Source organism: Eschrichtius robustus, chromosome 17 (assembly GCF_028021215.1).
Source record: "Eschrichtius robustus isolate mEscRob2 chromosome 17, mEscRob2.pri, whole genome shotgun sequence".
Classification (NCBI taxonomy): domain Eukaryota; kingdom Metazoa; phylum Chordata; class Mammalia; order Artiodactyla; family Eschrichtiidae; genus Eschrichtius; species Eschrichtius robustus.
The window spans coordinates 5,463,771-5,483,404 of record NC_090840.1 but is presented as its reverse complement, the minus strand read 5'-3'; the positions used below and the strand labels follow the sequence as shown (position 1 = coordinate 5,483,404).

Genomic DNA, 19,634 nt, shown 5'->3' with positions numbered 1-19,634 from the left:
GGGGAGAGAGCTATTCATAACTAGAATGCATGAAAATGTTTTAAAATCAAAAGTTCCATCAGCTCTTTAGGTTTGCCCTCCAGTCTCATGCCTGCGCATACTTTAGCTGCTTGAAGATTATCCACACCTATTTGCTTGAACAAGCATTTTGACTTTAAAAGGCATACAAAGAACGAAAACTCTAGACATCAAAATGCCATGTTGCAAAGTGAGTCAAGTATGGGGCAGGGGAATCTAATTTTGAATTAGATGACTGAATATACCAAAAAATATAGCCCTAATTACCTACTCTATTCCTAGGGAGCAAAATTTTTTTCTTTTTTTTGGGCGGGGGGTAAAAATATGGACTGCTTCATGAATTTGTGAATCATCTTTGTGCAGGGGCCATGCTAATCTTCTTTGTATCGTTCCAATTTTAGTATATGTGCTGCTGAAGTGAACACCAAACAACTTTTTTAAACAACTTTATTTTGGAATAATTTTGGATTTGCAGAAAGGTTGCAAAGAGAGTACAGACTTTCTGTGTCCCCCTCACCTGGTTCTTCTCTCTCTGTCAACATCTAACGCTGCCATGGTACTTTCACAAAACTAAGAACCTGATATTGGAACTGCGGTATTAAATAAACTGCAGGATTTCACCCGATTTTCCAGGATCCCACTTGGGGTACAACACCACATTTTGTTCACACATCTGCTGTGAACAGTTTTCGCTGGGCTGTGACATTTTCTCAGTCTTTCATGACCTCGACTGCCGTGAGGGGGATGGCTGTGGATCCAGTCTGGTTCATCTGATGTCTTCTTCATGGTGAGACTGGGATTATAGGTTTCAAAACAAATGCCGTAGAGGTGAAGTCCCGTTCTTGTCACTTTTACCAGGAGGTACATGACATCCAGGTGGTATCTCTGGTGGTGGGACCCTTCCTCACTTGGCTGAGTGTTTGCAGTTCTCTTACTGCAAAGTTACTCTTTTTCCCTTCGCTACTCTATTATTTGGAAACAGGGCATGACGTCTAGCGGTCCCACAGGAGTAGGGAGGGAGAGAATGAAGCTCGATCTCCTGGAGAGGGGAGTGGTATTTGGAATTTTCCTATAAGGAAGAGCTGTCTCCTCTCCCCATTTATTTGTGTATTCATTTCTTTCTATCAGTTTGGATCATGTATATTTGTTTCAGACTTTGGGTCACACGCGGACTTAGTTTAAGAGACCTAAGACTCAACCCCGTCCGCTGGGCAGAGCCCACAGTGCCCTGAAGCGAGCGTGGGAGCCGTAGTGCACACACAGGGGTCCCCAGGGGGCCCAGGGATCCATCGGTGAGAGGGGGCTCAGTCACAGCCCCTCCCCAGACACCGCGTGCCGCTAGCCCGTAGAGCCGGCGCTTTTATTACTTGCAGCCGTGTGGCCGTCCAGAGCTGTGTTCCTCAGGGAAATGCTCTCTGCTCTTATTGCTGTTTCCTAAAGGCTCCTGGACACATGCCTAATAAAGAATCAGCCCCCTTGCTGTCCTTCTTTTCATTGAGAAATGAAGCATCGTGTCCTTAGCTTTTATTCCAGAGGTAACAGGGAATTTGACAAACATAGTCCCGCAAATCCAGAAATATACCTGTTCTCCAAAACAACACTAGTTTGTCAAATAATGGCTGAAGGGTTCAACTACACGTGGGAAAAACTTGAAGTGAGTTGTCGTTGCTGTCTTTTTAATAACTGAAAGGACATAGGTTTGTTTGTATTAAAGGTTTTTTCTTTTTCTTTTTTTCCCCCCATCTAAGAGGTTTTCATTTTATAACTTGAACTTTAGAAATTTAGAATGTTGCCGCATTCTAAAAGATTATATTTAGTGCTGACAATCAGAGACATTCATTAGGCCCTCAAAACTTGCTCTGTAAATGTCTGTTATATGAGTCAGAACACACTGTTTCCCAGGCAGAGAGCCTAAGATGAAGTGCGGAATGATCGTGTTTAGGTAGAATTAGGCTGAGCAAAAGCTTTTCTGTTTTTGCTTATATATATAAAGCACCTGAGATGAAGACATGGATTTAAGTACAGGCTCCACTGTGCTTCCCTCTGCAGGAGGGGAGGGAGCCCCCAGTAGAGCCTCCGGTTTCCCTGCCCTCTTCCCTCATCTACTATCTCATCTCCAAACCCACAGGCGAGAGTAAAGACCACCCTGGAACATGGGAGTGGGAGGGATTTGGTCTGAATCCTGCCCACCTCTTATGACAGCAGAGCTTGGGCGAGTCACTTAAACATCTGAAAGCCTCAGCCGCTCTATCTGTACAGTGGGGTTAACAGTACCCCTCTGATAGGAGCTTTTGTGGAGATTCAAAGAAATGATGTAAAGTGCTTTGCAGGGGGCCTGGGACATAATATGGGCTAAACAAATGGCAGCTCAGATGAATGTGGAAGAAACCCCAGGCTGTCCCTGGATGTCAGTAAAGAATCATCTTGGGGGACTTCCCTGGTGGCACAGTGGTTAAGGATCTGCCTGCCGATGCAAGGGACATGGATTCCATCCCTGGTCCGGGAAGATCCCACATGCCACAGAGCAACTAAGCTCGTGCGCCACAACTACTGAGTCTGCGCTCTAGAGCCCGCGAGCCACAACTACTGAGCCCACGAGCCACAGCTACTGAAGCCTGCGCGCCTAGAGCCCGTGCTCCGCAATAAGAGAAGCCACCGTAATGAGAAGCCCATGTGCCGCAGCAAAGAGTAGCCCCCGCTCGCCGCAACTAGAGAAAAGCCCGTGCACAGCAAGGAAGACCCAATGCAGCCATAAATAAATAAATAAACAAACAAATGAAAGAATCATCTTGGGGGAATTCCCTGGCAGTCCAGTGGTTAGGACTCTGTGCTTTCACTGCCTTGGCCCGGGTTCAATCCCTAGTCGGGGAACTAAGATCCTGCAAGCCACGTGGCAAAAAAAGCAAAAAAAAGAATATTCTTGGGCATCTATACATTGCAAAGAAGGAATACTCACAGGGTCAGTCAACAAACTCACTACTCAATTAGCATGATTTGCAGATTTGCAGCCTCAGCTGAAGAATTCTATGCGTCAAAACGGAGTCTTTTCTGCTGTGAGTAAGCTGACTTCCTCTTATGAAATCTTCAATGTTGAAGAAAATGAAATTTATAGAAAAGGACAATAGCAAGAAAACTATGTCAGAGACTGTGGGGTCATATTTCAGATGATAAAGTCACGGCAGAGAAAACTCCAGGCTCCATCCCATGGCCCCTCTCTGAGGAGGAGGATCTCTATTGCAAGAAGGTATTAGAGGCCGGGGAGATGCATGGAGAGCCGTCCAGGGAGGGGAGGGGGATTCAAGCAGAGAGCTGGTAGGCCTGGAGATGCGATGAGAGGGGAAGAGCACGCTTGGGGAGAGGGAGAAGGAGAGCTTCCGGCCTGTGTACACTTACGGGCTCACCAAATGCTGTAATTCTAATTTCCTTTAAATCAGAAGAAAAAAATAAATAAAGAAGTAATTACTGTAATTCACACTAATAAACACAGACTGATTATATTAGCATATATACCAACACAGCTGTAAAATGTATCAATGTGTCTATTACTACAGGACCTTCCTGGTGACCCCAGTATGGTTCCCTGACTTCGAATGTATCAATGTTAATTTCCTGAGGGAGACAAGTTTCCTGCCTGTTACATAAGAAGATACCCTTGTTCTTAGGATACATGCTGAAGTATTTAGATGTGAACTATTGCAATGTCTGGAGCAAATGATCAGGGAGACAAAGAGATATCAGTGAACCTAGATGATGGGTATCTTAGTTTACATCATGCTGAAATTTCTGTAGGATTGAATTTTCAAAATTAAAGCTTGAAGAAAATAAAATGAGAAGATTTGGACAAAAAAAAAAAAAAAATTTTAAGAGTTGTGCGGAATGCTGTGAGAGGTAACACCGCTCAAGAGAGCTGAGTCACCACCTGCTTGACTCTTCAATGCTTTTGGAGTTGAGTGTACGGAGTTTCTTTTTAGAGCAGCCATTGGTGTTAAAGCAAGAGCTGCGTAACTTTAAAAGGCTCTAGTTCATTTGGGTTATGGCCACGCTGAGCTGTCTACCAGAAGCAAGGTGGATATAACTGGGGCGCCTGGACCAGGAGTTATGTTCCAGGCCAGGCAGGGTCCGAACATCATGTTGAGGGTGCTGACTAAGCTGCCGGAAGAACTGCTTCCTGGGACCCCCAGGATACGGAACTGTAGGGTGAAGAGGCCCCCGGCCCCGGGGAAAGACAAAATGGAAGCCTTTGGATCTTTGGAAGAAGAGGCCCCAGATGATACTAATCCACACGAAGCAAAGGGAAGGAAGCGCTTTCTGAAAAGGAAGGGACCTGTACCCTAACTGCTGTTCCCTGAGATCTGAAGTCAGGGGACCATACTGGGGTCACCAGGAAGGCCCCGTAGTAATAGACACCAAGAGGGCAGAGGACAACTGAGCTGAAGATCCTGGCTCAGGATCAGGGCTCAAGGCTTTGCGGGTGAGGGCTGGCTTCAGATAGGATGCCACTGGGTCTTAGGTTCCGAGCGTCTAGCTACGCTGGTGAGGTACGGTCGTTTTGGGGGAACAATGTTGAGCACCTGAGTGTGGACAAAGATCCAAGGGAGGGTCGCTATTCTCGACCACACAGGGCATCAGGGCAGGGGCGAGCTTTTGCAAGACTGCACGGGAGGAGCTGATAACAGCAAGACCCTTTGGCAGCAAGAAGCTGCAGAGAATCAGAAGCCTGTGTTAGAGACAGGATTTCATCTGTTCCTCCTCACCTCCAGCTAGCAAGGTGTGAACCCCCCGGGGTGGTTTTTCTGCTTGCTTACTTGTTTCTTTCTTACAATTTGGGTGTGGTCTTAGGGTAGGAAAGGCCTCAAAAAGGATTCTCCATTTTCTACTAACAATTTAGGGGATTTGAACAATAATCTGAGGAAGTACGAGGTGATGGCATCGTAGTACCCTGAGCTGGCAAAGTCATTTATACGAGTTACAGGTCACATTAATATTTGAAATGGGGACTTCCCTGGCAGTCCAGTGTTTAAGACTTCGCCTTCCAATTCAGGGGGTGCGGGTTCCATCCCTGATCTGGGAGCTAGGATCCCACACAACCAAAACATAAAACAGAAGCAATATTGTAACAAATTCAATAAAGACTTTAAAAATATATATATTTGAAATGGCATCATCTGGCATGACTTTTGGAAACTACCATCCTTCTTTCTTAGCAACTGCGTTTGCTTCTACTTTCTCCACCTCTGCTGATGGAGCAGACATGGTTCTGAATCAATCTTCAATATAATATCAATTCCAGATTATAATTAGAAAATATCGAGATATAATGGAAATGAGAATAAAACTGATATAAGCCAAAGATAAGTGCTGTCACAAAAAGGGGAAGAACTGATATTGTTTCCTGGAGCAAAGCAGTTCAGCATCTTAGGTCAACTTAACTCATTTCCATCAGCTCTGCTTAATTCAGAGTATCTATGATAACTTATGGAAATACAATGACAAATAAACAGGACTCTGCTTTTCTACTCAAGAAAATTCCCAGTCTATGAAATAAGAGAGAGTATAAAAGTCCGGTTTAAAACTAAGGGCAGTGGGGCTGTCAGCAGGAAAGAAACATACCTGTTAGAGAGCTTGTTACCTCAACTTCAGTTTTAGTAGAATAATTCAAAGTTTTGCAAAGTTATTTCTCGTGATGAGCAAAATTCTGCCTCTCTGAAATGGGCAGAGACCTTCTCAGGAGCAATTCAGAAGAAATCTCCTTGCTCCGTTGTGTAACTGACTTCAAATGTTTGCAGGTCACTGTCATATATATTATAACAATCTGCCCACCTCCTGTGATTTCAGGCCTTCGTTTCCTGAAGTTTGTTCCACTTTCTTTTCCATCAACCTGGTCTGACAATCTAAGACACACTGAAAGAGGAAATTTAAGCAGTCCTAACCCAGGAAACTCTCACCTCGTGATGAGAGTCCTCAAGGAAACACCAGCCCAGGCCGTGAACAAGAAGGAGCTCGGGCCCTGGGCACAGTAGTCAGGTTTGGCTCTTCCCTGTTTCACTCTGACCAGCATCCTTCACCCAGGGACCGACCCCCCTCAGCCTGGCTGGGACCTTCCCAGGAAGCACTGCATCTGATGCTTCTCCAACTCTGCTTCCTTCTCCCTCTTCCTTTTATGGGTGTCAGACCCACGTCACCCTCCCTCCCTGCTCCGTTCCTCTCTCCCCTTCACAGGCTCTCCCCCGTAGCCTGTATGTCTAACTTTGCCTTTGTGTCTATCTTGGAGGACCTGAGCTGACACACTGCATTTAGTCTTTACGCACGAAAACACTTGTAAAACCAGTTCTAGCATCGCAAGAAACAAAGCCTACTATAAAGGAGTCCCATGCACTTGGATAGAAATCAGTTGAAGACAAACAAACAGGGGGAGGGGGTGAGGGAGGGATGGATTGGGAGTTTGGGATTAGCAGATGCAAACTATTATATATTGAATGGATAAACAACAAAGTCCTACTGTATAGCACAAGGAACTATATTCAGTATCCTGTGATAAACCATAATGGAAAAGAATATGAAAAAGAATATGTATATATATACCTATAGATATAGATAGATAGATATGTGTAACGGAATCACTTTGCTGTTCAGTAGAAATTAATACAACATTGTAAATCAACTATACTCCAACAAAATAAATTTAAGAAAAAGACAAACAAAACTCAAAAACCCAAATTCATCAGAAGGCTGGTTGTACTTTGATGAGCCAACTCACGTGTAATTAGAAAATGACTTATTTTAAAATTTCAACATGCTGTTAAAAGGGAAATTATTTTCTCTATTCTGTAGATAAAGTTATTAACAAGATGTAACCTAAGTCTATGAAAGCAGAGCCTTGAAGGAAATCTACTTTCGTGTTTATAATCTTTTGTTTCTGGTGGACAGGAGAAGAAGTTGGGGCTATATGTCATGATATTAATTCAGAGTGATCTCAGTTTGGGTAACTCTCGAGGCAGCGTTATCTCCCACTAAGCAAGGCTTTCACACCTGTTGAAAGAATAATCAGGGAAAAGGGGAAAATCAGGATGGTGACCTACTCATAAATCACAACAACTGATTCAGAAAAGACAGCCCGAGAGAGGCCAGAGGGTTAATAAACACTGTCATTTCCGGTTAATGTAACTGTCAAAGGTTGGGGGGCGGGTTCTCAGCTTCATTTTGTCCAGAAAATTGCTTCGAGAAATAAACATCCAGAAAAAGGGGCTTCCCTGGTGGCACAGTGGTTAAGAATCCGCCTGCCAACGTAGGGGACACGGGTTCAAGCCCTGGTCCGGGAAGATCCCACATGCCAGAGAGCAACCAAGCCTGTGCGCCACAACTACTGAACCTGCGCTCTAGAGCCTGTGAGCCACAACTACTGAGCCCATATGCCACAACTACAGAAGCCCGTGTGCCTAGAGCCCATGCTCTGCAACAAGAGAAGCCACTGCAATGAGAAGCCCGCGCACCGCAACGAAGAATAGCCCCTGCTCACCGCAACTAGAGACAGCCCACGTTCAGCAGCAAAGACCCAACACAGCCAAAATATAAATTAATTAATTTAAAAAAAAAGGATGCACTTTAAACACCCAGAAAAAGAAAAACTCCCCTAAACTGTTATTTTAGGAAAGACATTTTCCTAAGGGCAGTTGCAAAAAGGACCAGCTTTCTTGGTTAGGGTCTAATAATGCAATTTATTTTTGTTGTCTACTAAACGTTAATTTTTTAGAAAAGCAGCACATCATTTGGCAGTTAAAAAGAACTGCTGCCTTAAGAGCTCTCTCAATTTCTTCATGACAAGAAAAAGTGCCCAGTTGTCCTAGTTAGGACTACAAAATTGATGCTTCATCTTGAATTAGGTGACTATTATGAGAAATTACTTGGGCGAAGAAGTGCTTAAGATATATTAAATCACTCTTGTGATTTTCTTCAGAGCAAATGCTTCTACAAAGGGCTCCTGAAAGACAGGTCATGGATATGAAATCCAAAGTCTCGAGACTGGGCTGAAACACTGCTGAAATTCATGTTAATTTTATGTATACTGTGTATTTTAAAAATTCTTGAAACCCTGAGAGTCAGAGAGGGTTCTGATTCTTGGCAAATCTGTCATATGAGAGGAAATAAGGACAACCTTTACTGGGTTTAGTGTGCTTGATTTTTTTTTTTAACTTTTTATTTTATATTGGAGTATAGCCGATTAACAATGTTGTGATAGTTTCAGGTTAGTGTGCTTGTTTTTTTTTCTTTTCACTTGATTTATTTATTTATTTTTGGCTGCGTTGGGTCTTCGTTGCCGTGAGTGGGCTTTTTCTAGTTGTGGCGAGAGGGAACTACCCTTCGTCGTGGTGAGCGGGCTTCTCATTGCCGTGCCTTCTCCATTGCGGAGCACAGGCTCTAGGCGCGTGGACTTCAGTAGTTGTGGCACGCGGGCTCAGTAGTTGTGGCGCACGGGCTTAGTTGCTCCGTGGCATGTGGGATCTTCCCCGGACCGGGGCTCAAACCTGTGTCCCCTGCATTGGCAGGCGGATTCTTAACCACTGCACCACAGGGAAGCCCAGTGTGCTTGATGTTATGAAATGACTTAGGATAAGGTTTGGACATTATCCTGGGAAAAGTGAAATTCGAGCAGGCTTCTAAGCAGCAGAAGGTCAGGAGGATGATGAATGTCAGACTTTCAACTTGGTGATTTCAGGGCCCGGGGAGACCCCCCTGGGAAGGCTGGTGCTACCGCAGTAGCTCAAGGGTGCCGTCCTGAGCTTGAATCCGAGTACAGGGAGTCATAACTGGAAGGAGAAAAGAAAATGGAGCATTGCAAGTGTGGTCAACTGTTTGGACTCTTAATGTCAAGTCTAAGAAACGGAGGGAGAAATTGCCTTCTTCATCTGATTCTTCTCCCTTTACCACTTGGATCCCCATTCTTGATCCCCTTTGTAAGAGCAACGAAAACTGACACTTGTATGGTGTTTGCTTATTTTGATATACTTTCAAAAACATTTTGAGGAAACACAACAATTATTATTTCCCTCGATTTTTAATGGTAAGACAATGAGAGTCACAGAAATTTAGGGATTCATCCCAAGAACTGTAGCCAGTCAGTAGCTGAGTTGGGACAAGACACAGGTCTTCTTATTCTCTGTGTTTTGTTGTTCTTGTTGTTTTAACATCACGACAGAGCGTTCCGTGATGAGTCAGGACAGAAGCCTAAGCGTGATTCAACCACATGTTGGCAAAAGTCACAGGCTGATTTGTGGAAGAGTTCTGTGTGGCGAGCCCAGCAGGGAAGGGTGATGGGGATGACACAAGACAACATACAGGGACAGAATATGACACATAGGTAACCCTTAACTTCTGTTTTCCCAGGAAGAGGTCAAATCCCCATCAAAATCAGCATCCGCTCTCCGTGCCGCGGCAAAGAGACTCTGGGAACTTCAAAACTAACAATGTCAAGACTCCAAAGGGAGTTTTATATCCTGTGTGCTTGAGGAGTCCAACCATCTTCTTATTTAGATTATACTGAGAAAAACTCTCCTTTAATCAATTACTTTTGTGTTTCTCTTTGCATGTTAATCACCAGCCTTCACCAGTGGTAACAATCACAGATACAATCTGTGCCCGAGTGGAAAATTGTAGCCCTTGAGGTTATCGTGTCATTGCTGGAGTCCAAAGGCAGGCTTGCTGGAGGGCCAGGCTCGAACCCGGAGAGGCGAGGCAAACATTTCCACCTCATTATCTTGAGCAGCAGGGATTCTAAATTCCCTCTTAAAAAATAGGTCAGTGTTGGGGGTATAGGAGGGCACTAAATCTAAAACCATCTGGCTGATGATAAGGAAAAATAGCTGTGTTATCACTGAAGGCACAGCACCAAACGTGGGTAATTAATAATTTTAACGCATTGGCATTTATACACCATGAAATATCTAGCAGTGATGAGTTTTGAAATTTTATTTTTAGGAGTTTTGAAATTTTATTTTATAATTTACATGCACTCACTCCCTCACTCCCTTTCCCTCCCATCGTGCAGGTTGACGTGAAGAGGAGAGACACAGACTGAAGGCAGGATGAGGGGCTTGGAAGCAACATGTACCTAAGGAGACAGTGGTGGGGTGGGGTAGGGTGCGGGAGCAGGAGAGGCACGGAGAGCAGAGGGAAAAAGCAACTGAGAAAAGCTCTGGACGAAATAAGACATGGCGACTAACGAGCAAAGGAGGGGAGGAATCAAAGGCAGTTCCAATATTTCCACCCGGAAGATGGGCATTCTGTTCTTACTCTAGGGAAAGAATTTCTGAAAAATGTACCCCAAATATTTCCAAGTTCCAAAGGACATTGGAACAGTAGGGTAGATTTGAGCAGAAAATGGTGTTGATACAAGTTACAAGGTTGGTAAATGTTATAGGAGACAAATATAATTAAGAAATGGGGGGGATCACCTCTTTTTCACTCTTCTCTTATAAAGATTATGACCAGGTCCAGCCATGTAAGGGGAAGTGTACCGGCATAAAGTGAAGCATATTTTGCTGAAGGATGGGAGATAAAATGATCCTTTCTCTTTCTTACTCTTACTCCCATGATATAGTAAGGAAAATAAAATCAGAATTTTGAATCTGGGAAGGCATTTTTGAAACAATTCTATAATGAAGAAAAAACTAACTTAGGTCAGTCTCTTCCTTTCATTCTTATGAAAATTTTATTTCAGAGAAAATAAAGCATTGTATGATCTAATCGTTGACATGCTGATTGTGTAAATTAATGCAAGCTAAAATTTTGAAATTCTATAGGAAACAATTCTACATAATTATAACTGATTGTATTCATTATTGGGGAAAGTTTATGTCAATAAATTTAATGAAATAATAACACAGTAAGCTCCCCAAATTATATACAGGGTTTCTCAGACACAAATCATTAAGTGTGGCAAAGGAAGGCATTACTGGGTGAGAGTTCTAGAATAGAAAATCAAACTTAATTATATTAGATGGTAAATTGCTACTGAGTTACTGGCCGTTCTCCCTGAAGTCTGGCAACGTGACTCTGCTCCCTGATCCCTTGCCATCAATTAATATTTAAGCAACTGTTTAAGATGAACAATCACAGCATGAGTTAACTTAATTTTGCCTGTGGTTGAAGCATAATTTGCTGTTCTCCATTACTGTAAAAGCCATAAAACCACATTGGAAATATCATATTAAGAGATGGACACAGCGACACTGAGATGGACCTCGGCTCCACTGCTGTAATTCTTTACACATAGGACGGAGTTGGTGTTTTGTCAACTGTGATCTTAGAAGTCCTAACTTGTTCATGTCACACTATTTTATTGTTGTTATAAATTCATCCTTCTTATCTTGTTTCTTCTCCTGTCTTTTCTACGGGAGAGTGAGCCTCATCATATTCAGAAAATATTCGTCTTGTTTATGGCTGTATTCCCAGTGTCCAGAGCCGCACCTGGTCATAACAGAAATAAATGTCCAAAGAAAAAAATGAAGCTGTGAAAGGGAGCTAAAATAATCAATCTAACAAGGGTACAAACAGAATTAGAGCTTAAAGGTTTATAATGAAACTCTTAGGTCATATAGTTGGTCCACTCCTCTGAGTGATGAGTTGGAAGCCCGGGCTTTGGATTTCCATGAGATTGAAAGTACGACTCATCTAACGGGAATAGGTGAGGCCCTGATGTCAAAGCCCGCTCCTGCATTGCCTGGTCTCCAGCCCCTGACACCACACTACACTCATATTTATGAGTAAAATACTTAGACCCATTTTTATGATAAATTTCAAGATGGAGCCTGGCTCATTGGACCCAGCTGATTGCCATTCCACTGCAATCATCAGAGGCATGTAAGAGAACCCCAGATTCTTTAGTTTATGAACTTAAACCTACTGAAAGCTAACTCTCTCACTTTAAATGTTAGACCAATTCATTCTCTAATTTGATTTTTTCACACTTTTCAAAAGTTATTAGCTACGCTTCACAAAGTTGAAAATCCCCAATGTTGGGTTGACCTAGAGCGTCAGCTCAACGTTGGGTTGACCTAGAGCGTCAGCTCAACGTTGGGTTGACCTAGAGCGTCAGCTCAACGTTGGGTTGACCTAGAGCGTCAGCTCAACGTTGGGTTGACCTAGAGCGTCAGCTCAACGTTGGGTTGACCTAGAGCGTCAGCTCAACGTTGGGTTGACCTAGAGCGTCAGCTCAACGTTGGGTTGACCTAGAGCGTCAGCTCAACGTTGGGTTGACCTAGAGCGTCAGCTAAAATATTTTACGAGCTACATGTAGCCAGATCGCAGCTCACTTTTTTTCTGAAAAACAATTTACACTTTCAGTCTGACCTTTAAGAAAAAAAATCCCTGTACACCAAAATGCATAGATGTAGGAGATTCACTACAGAGGTGAATCAATCTTGGGATTTTTACTTGTGGCAACGAAGACCTTGCAAGAGTTTCGCCCAGGACGGGCCCAGAGGACAGGCATTATTCAATAATCTGTTTCACAAATATTTACTTAACTCCTAAGGTGACCTAAAGGTACAGGGCAAACAACCTGGACCTGGACTCTTTCTGTCTTCCAGTCAAGAGGACAGAGAGATTTTGATAAGGCAAGTTCAGTGATATGAGAGCGATAATAAAGAAGGGAAAATACAGGGTGAGATGGTTCTGTGAAGCAGGGGAACTTAAGACCTTCCGGAGGAAAAGACACAAACTGAACGAGTTGGTCAGGCAGAGGAAAGGCAGGCAGAAAGAAAACGGTCCTTAGGATCCTCGGATATCCTTCGATAGCTGAGTCTGTCTCTGACCGCTCTCATGCACATTTGGAGGAAGGAAGTTTGATGATTGCTATCATGCAAATTTGGAGGAAGGAAATTTGATGATCGCAGCTAGGGTCAGATGTTCACCTTTAGGCCAGTCACGCCCATGGAAATGGTCTTCATAGGGCCTGTTGCAGCTGGAGGAGGGCGAGGGTGAGGAAGCAAGGCTTATCTGGCTCAGGAAACGTTTTTCTCTTATCCGAGATGGCAGTTCTCGCAGGAGGTAATACTAGCTCCCAAGGGTGCTGACGCCATTGTGGGGCCCCAGAACGACGTCGCCGGTTTGACTATTGATGAGGCGGCGCCCGTGGGACTCGGCAGACAGTTGTATCATGACTGAGACTGATTCCAGTGGAAGAATACAAAGCAACACCATCAAAGGGAAATGCACCTGGGTTGAGTCAGGGGGAGACCAGGTGCGGCTTCCCCTCCCAGCGGGGTCCCACAGGCTGCTCTACGTGCGCTGCAATCAGAAATGAGGTGTGACGGCTTGTGTGAAACATTGCCAACCAGGGAGGCTGGTCAGAGGCTCGGGCCCAGGGCTTTTATCAGGGGCTGGCGTCATGGATTCTCCCCTGCTTAGAATACACCCAAATCAGGACCCCCAGAAGGAAAGTGAGTGTTCAGCGTAAACCATGTTTTTGGGTAAACAGTTCAGTGGTTCTCACTGAGCCTCTCCTGTTGTCATTTAGGGAGTGATGGCAACACTCCTGATACCCAAGGTCCCAGACACCAGGCAAGGACCAGCTTTGCCAGTGGGTCTTTCAAAGGATCGTGGGCAGGCTTGCTAGGTTAACTCGTTCTCACACACAGGGTCTCAGCAAACGCCCTCACTCTGTCCCCAAGAGGAAAAAGACCACATCTGTGTCCACACTCTAGGGTGCCGTTCCTATTTAAGTGATATTTGTGATGAACATGCATTTGCCGTTTACTGAGCATTGGGTTCTGTACCTTAAACACAGTTCATTTTCCGTGAGTATCGAGGGTTTTGTTTAACATAAACCATCCTTGTAGAGCCACCATTTGTCCAGACAGCTGTAGATTTGTCTGCTCGCACAGGCCAGGTCCACTCCCAAGAGAAGACGAGCTGACCCTGAGTACTCCAAGCCCAGAGGATGGAGCGGGGGCTTCTCTCTTTGTCCCGGGATGCGTCTCATAACTCGGGTGGTCCCTTGTCTCTCCGCCTTCCTCCTCCTCCACTCACCTTTACTGGCTTACCCTCACTTCATTGCTCAGCCCTCTCCTCCAGGGTCTCAGCTCCAGCCCAACAGGGCTCCGGAAAGTCCTCAAGGCGCTTTGACTGTGGAGATAGATGCCTGAATTCTCAGCACATCCTTTACATTCTCCAGCGTGGCAGATCCCGAATGCGAACAAGTAGAAGCCTTTCTTCTGCTGAGATGGTTTGCCTCTCATAGCATAACTCCAATGCTTAATTCGCCAACAAAGCCACTCCTTCTGCGTTCTGTATCCCAAAGACTCCCTTCTCGCTAGAGAAGGGAAAGAAAAAGAGGTGAGTGGCGCAGAAAATTCCTTCCTGCCACCTCTGTGTCTTCCCACTTCTAAGGCGCCCACCATGCTTACTCCGTCTGCTCTTTGCTCAGAGTGTAACCCCTACTGACTCTGTGAGGCCCGTCCTCATGGGATTGTGTGGAGGACAAGCATGAAGGAGGTATGGTTCCAACCTTGATCCGTGCTGATTTTATCTTGACATTTTGCTCTAGTGTTAGAGAAGTGGCCTAACTTGGGGAACTTGGAAAAGGATTTCATTTGAAACAACACTGATTAAGTTTGAATTGTAGCGAGGCCTTCCTGAATGCTTGTGGAATTACTTTCAATAAGAAACTTGAATGTAACTTTTTTGTACAACCTTCAGAAAAATGAAATCTCTAACTGCTTCTGCTGTTTCTTTAACTCACTAGGAGGCTGTGTGTCACCGTGTCTGGGAAAATTAACTAGCTACAGATGAGTAATCATTTTGCAAGTTCTCTTGCAAAACGTTTGCAGCTATAAAGAATAAATAGTGTTCCACTTTTCCCCAAATTATGTTTAATCATATACTCTCTGATGAACAGTGCTGATCTCTAGGGAAGGGTGGAAGAGAAGAGGGCTTAAGGAGACTGTCACCTTTTACTCCATGTGTTTTTATATTGTTTGAATATTTTATGAGTATACATATATATACTTCTTGTGTATTACTTGTGTGTATTAATATAAAATATCTTAAGAATCATTTTAAATAAAAGAGTTCAAGATATATATGCCAACTTTTAATGCAAATTTTCAATATACCACCGCGCCCACTATTTAAAAATCTATTGAATACTGTTTGCTTGTGTACTATGTGTGATCGTTTCCAATTCGTAAAAAGTGCCATTTCATTCCAGTTTTTTTTCAAACAGTGCAGGGCTACCTGGAGAAGCATCTCTTAACTTTGAGGAGTAGAATAGTAACAGCCGTAACGATTCCTGCCTTTTATTGAATGTTTGTTGCTGACAGTCTCTCTAATTGTCTTTAACGCTTATTGAGAGTGTACAGTAAGCAAGGCACTATGTTAAGCATTGTACGTGCATCATCGCAGTGAACTCCCCATAACCCCTGAGATGGGTCCTATCATTTTCTTCTGTTTCCAGAGGTGTACTCTGAGCTTCAGCTGGTCGAGGGAGCTTGCCCATGGAATTTGCAGCTCCTGAGAGCCAGAGCTGGGCTTGGCCACCAGACCAGCCTGCACACAGACCTGCAGAATGGAGGCGGTGTAGCCCATGGGCATCGGAAATTAGCAGGATTCAAACTCGACCTCCTCCACGTGGAAGCTGTGTGGACAAGTTACTTCCTCTCTGTGTCTCAGTGTTCCTGTCTGGGAAATGAGGGTCCTGTTTGTAAAACTCAGAGCAATAATAGAATGCCTCCTGAGGGGATTACGAAGATTAAAAGACAAGATGACTTTGAAGTATGTCGTAGAGTCTCCATAAACGTTAGCCACTAGTCTGTCTAAAAGGCACTGTGCAAAGAACTTTATTTATTTACCTATTTATTTATGCAAAGAATGATATGATTTTACTTAGACTTCACAAAAAGAGGGGGAGGGGGTTATATCATCTTCATTTTTACAGACAACTGAAGTTGAGAGAATTTGCATAACTTGCTCAGGACCATAAAGTTCGACAGTTGTGACACAGAGATTGAAATTCAATTTCAGAATTTTTCTGATTCGATGCCCCAACTTTGCCCTCCACACCACTGGGGAACGGAAACCAAGTGAAGGAAGATGTGCACTCACCACCTGTATGACTTCAAGTCAGTCTGGACCGTGTCCCCGAGCTCCTTCCTTGGCTGCAGGCTGAGGTGACACCAGAGCCTCCCTCCTGGGGGGCTGCCAGGGCGCAGAGCCCCTGCATGGAAGTGCTTCCTACAGGGCCTGACCCGCACTGAGCATCAGGACCACTGCTGCCTCACCAGCATCCGGCGATGCTCTTTTGATGGTCCTTTGATCATATACTAGACGGTGATAACAACTGTATATTGGTTCTGAAAGGTAAACTATCAAGTATATGTAAAAATCACTTTTTTACGTTGAAAAGTCTTAAACGAAATATATGATATCGCTCTTACTATTAAGATTCACGAGCACATTCTTTTGGTGTCATGACAACTATTCCCAGAGCCTGTGGGCGCCTGCAGGGCCACAAGACCACAGCGCCACCGATCGAACTTGCTCAGACTGCAGTGCCCTTGAATCCTCGCAACTACCTGGGATCTTACGTGCAAAGCCCTGTGTTAGATGTGCTGGACGTGTCCTTCCTGCCAAAGCTTTTTAGTAAAAACCTTTGTTCCATATCGTATTTCCCTCAATAGGACAGTTAACACATTTTTAAAGATTTTATTACTGTATTTGGAAATTAAGGCAAATCTTATGCAAAACACGCTCTTACAAAATCTTTTTGAAAAAAGCAAACCATCTAATTTTCATGTGGAAGAATACCGAGAAGGAAAACCAAAGAGTTGCCAGGGCCTAGGTGAGTTTTCTTATTCTTTGCAATTAGGAAAGGTGGGTGAGAAACCATGCAGGGGTGGAGAATAGGTTCTTTTTTGCATGGAAACCAGGTGGAAGAAGAAGATACTCATTATCTCAGAGGCCAGGAAGTGTGTCTGGGGCGGGGGACTCAGAGGAAGCCAGCAGACGCCAGGGCGCCCCAGCACATCTGACACCACAAAGGAAAGCAAGGATGCAGCGATAATTTTAGAAAGGCACAGCAGTATGAAAGCAAACAACGAATAATTGCCATAATCCAATTTTCCCAGTTCTCCTGTCTCTCTCTCTCTTTTCTTTTAAACTGGCATTGTCTACTGCTGACAGAGTAAATTTTTGTTTCTTTTTTTTAGAAAAAAGACTTCAACTCTAACATGTCTTTGGGTTTGTAAAAGACCAGAGCATCCAAAGAATGAGAATATAAAGTTGCTTAAATTATTTTCTTAAACAGATTTTTGTCTTAAATTATGAAGGACCTAGCCTCATCAGTCCAGGGATGTTCTCTGTCTGGAGGTTTCTCTCATTTGCATATAAAACCATATTTTCTCCTACCTTTTTTTTAAAATAAATTTATTGATTTTATTTATTTATTTTTGGCTGTGTTGGGTCTTCGTTGCTGCGCGCGGGCTTTCTCTAGTTGCGGTGAGCGGGGGCTACTCTTTGTTACGGTGCGCGGGCTTCTCATTGCGGTGGCTTCTCTTGTTGCGGAGCACAGGCTCTAGGCGCGTGGGCTTCAGTAGTTGTGGCTCGCGGTCTCAGTAGTTGTGGCTCACGGGCTCTAGAGCACAGGCTCAGTAGTTGTGGCTCATGGGCTTAATTGCTTCGCGGCATGAGGGATCTTCCCAGACCAGGGCTCGAACCCATATCCCCTGCATTGACAGGCGGATTCTTAACCACCTTTTCTAAATTTTAAGATTCATGTTTCCCCTCCTCCCACCCCCTCAAGAAAGCTGTTAGTTTTGCAATTTATATGATGTGTTGGATAATTGTCAGAAAAATCCATTATAGTTAAACTATTGTTCTATAACCTTTGTTTCATCATCAAAATCCATGTCTTCTTTGTCTTCTTTTCTTTTGGAATAAAACCAACAACAGTAAAACTGTGACTCAGATTATGATCTTATTTGCAAGGTACAGTCGAAAAAACATTGAAAAGGGGAAGACATACAGTAAATGATGCCCCTTTATCTTGGGCACTGACAGGGAGGTTCTGTCTCTTCATTGAGAAATTTAGCAGTTGTGCCTCAGACAGGGATAATGCGAGTTATCAGTGTCGTGTGACTTTCTCTTTTGTGTGTTTTATTAATAATTGTTTTCCAGAACGGAATGGGTCTAGGGTCCTGGGCTTCATGGTTTGGGCACTGACTGACCTTCTTGGCATCTTTCTGTGTTTCTTAGCTACCAATTATGATAAACCTCAAAAGGCCCAGTAGGTTCTAAAGGAGTCGTGGGAAGTAAACTAGATATAGAGTTTTAATAATGTAATATAAGATGGATTGATAATTAACTTGATTTATCTGGTTCATTATCTGGATGATAATTAACTTGATTTTATAAAGACATAATGCTGTCAAGATACTATAATATGCCTTAGTGATGAATAGTGAAGATTTGTAAACAAACAGCAAAGAAATACAACTTATCTTAATTTTCCTCAGCATTTGGAGTCTTTCCAAAATAGTACATACAAATCCATTTTCCACAATGTAAAAAGGACACTGAAAGTCTGAAAAACATCATTGTAAAAAATAATAAAATATGGAAAGAATGGGCCAAATAAACTATGAAAATGTGGTAAACAAATTAGAAGTTTTACCACCTTGGAGAAGTGGGGTGTGTGTGTGTGTGTGTGTGTGTGTGTGTGTGTGTGTGTTAGTCTGGTATGAATTCAGATGCTTGAGGTAGTTTCTCTTCCACCTGTTGGCTCAGTCCTAACATCGGCGTTGAGGCCCATCCTGCTCTGCGTAAGGGGGAATTTTAAAAACCTTGAACTCACTGACTTCTAATTCTAGTAACTGTGCTCTTTTTCTCACATTTTTGTTTGTACACTCAAATAGCAGCTTTTATGCCTATAACCAGAGGTAATATGATATGTACAATGTATAACAACTCATATGCTAATGTGAATTAATATATTAAATAATATGCAAGCCAAAACTAAACATACACACTTCCTTGTCTGATCATGATGAAGTAGCCTGTGTTGGATAGACTTCCTACAGAAAACAATTACAAAAATTGTATAGGATAGATAAAATTATGATTGCTGTCTAAAAGCATCAAGAGCCATCAAGGCAGGCAGGACTCAAAATGCCATGGTCCCTGAGAGAAGGTAAACATGAAGTGAGCTCCATTCATCCTGTTTTGGTTTTTTTCCCCCCCCTTGAGGGTACTTGTTAATTTACAGGGCAGTGGAAGAATGCAAGCAGGAATTTGCAATCCTACTAGGTTGAGGAGAGAGAGGTTGGATTCAGGACTGTCAGAGAAGCTGGGTCTTGATGGGCCAAGTCCAGGAAAAGAAGGAACCCCAGGAAAGTAAGGCGCAAAATCTGTGTACAATTTCTTCTAAGGTGTTAGCCAACTCCTAAACTGTTCAGTTCAAAACTACAAGAAATCCTACAGAAAGCAGCAGTTGGGACTATAAAGTACTGAGCAGATACTTTAGCAGCTGCAAGGTGCTGGAAGACAGTGGTGCAGTTCAAAGTCTGTTATGGAACAACCTTGGTAAACACCTCAGGCTCTCAGTTGAAATCACAGAAGGGCCACAG

The 19,634-nt window shown here is 43.5% G+C and overlaps 1 non-coding gene across 1 annotated transcript; it reads right to left on the bottom strand.

Moving 5' to 3' along the window:
* Window positions 1–336: 336 nt before the first annotated feature.
* LOC137751649 (U6 spliceosomal RNA) lies at window positions 337–443 on the bottom strand. The gene has a single exon (XR_011070900.1). It is a non-coding gene; the product is annotated as a U6 spliceosomal RNA (small nuclear RNA).
* Window positions 444–19,634: the final 19,191 nt, after the last annotated feature.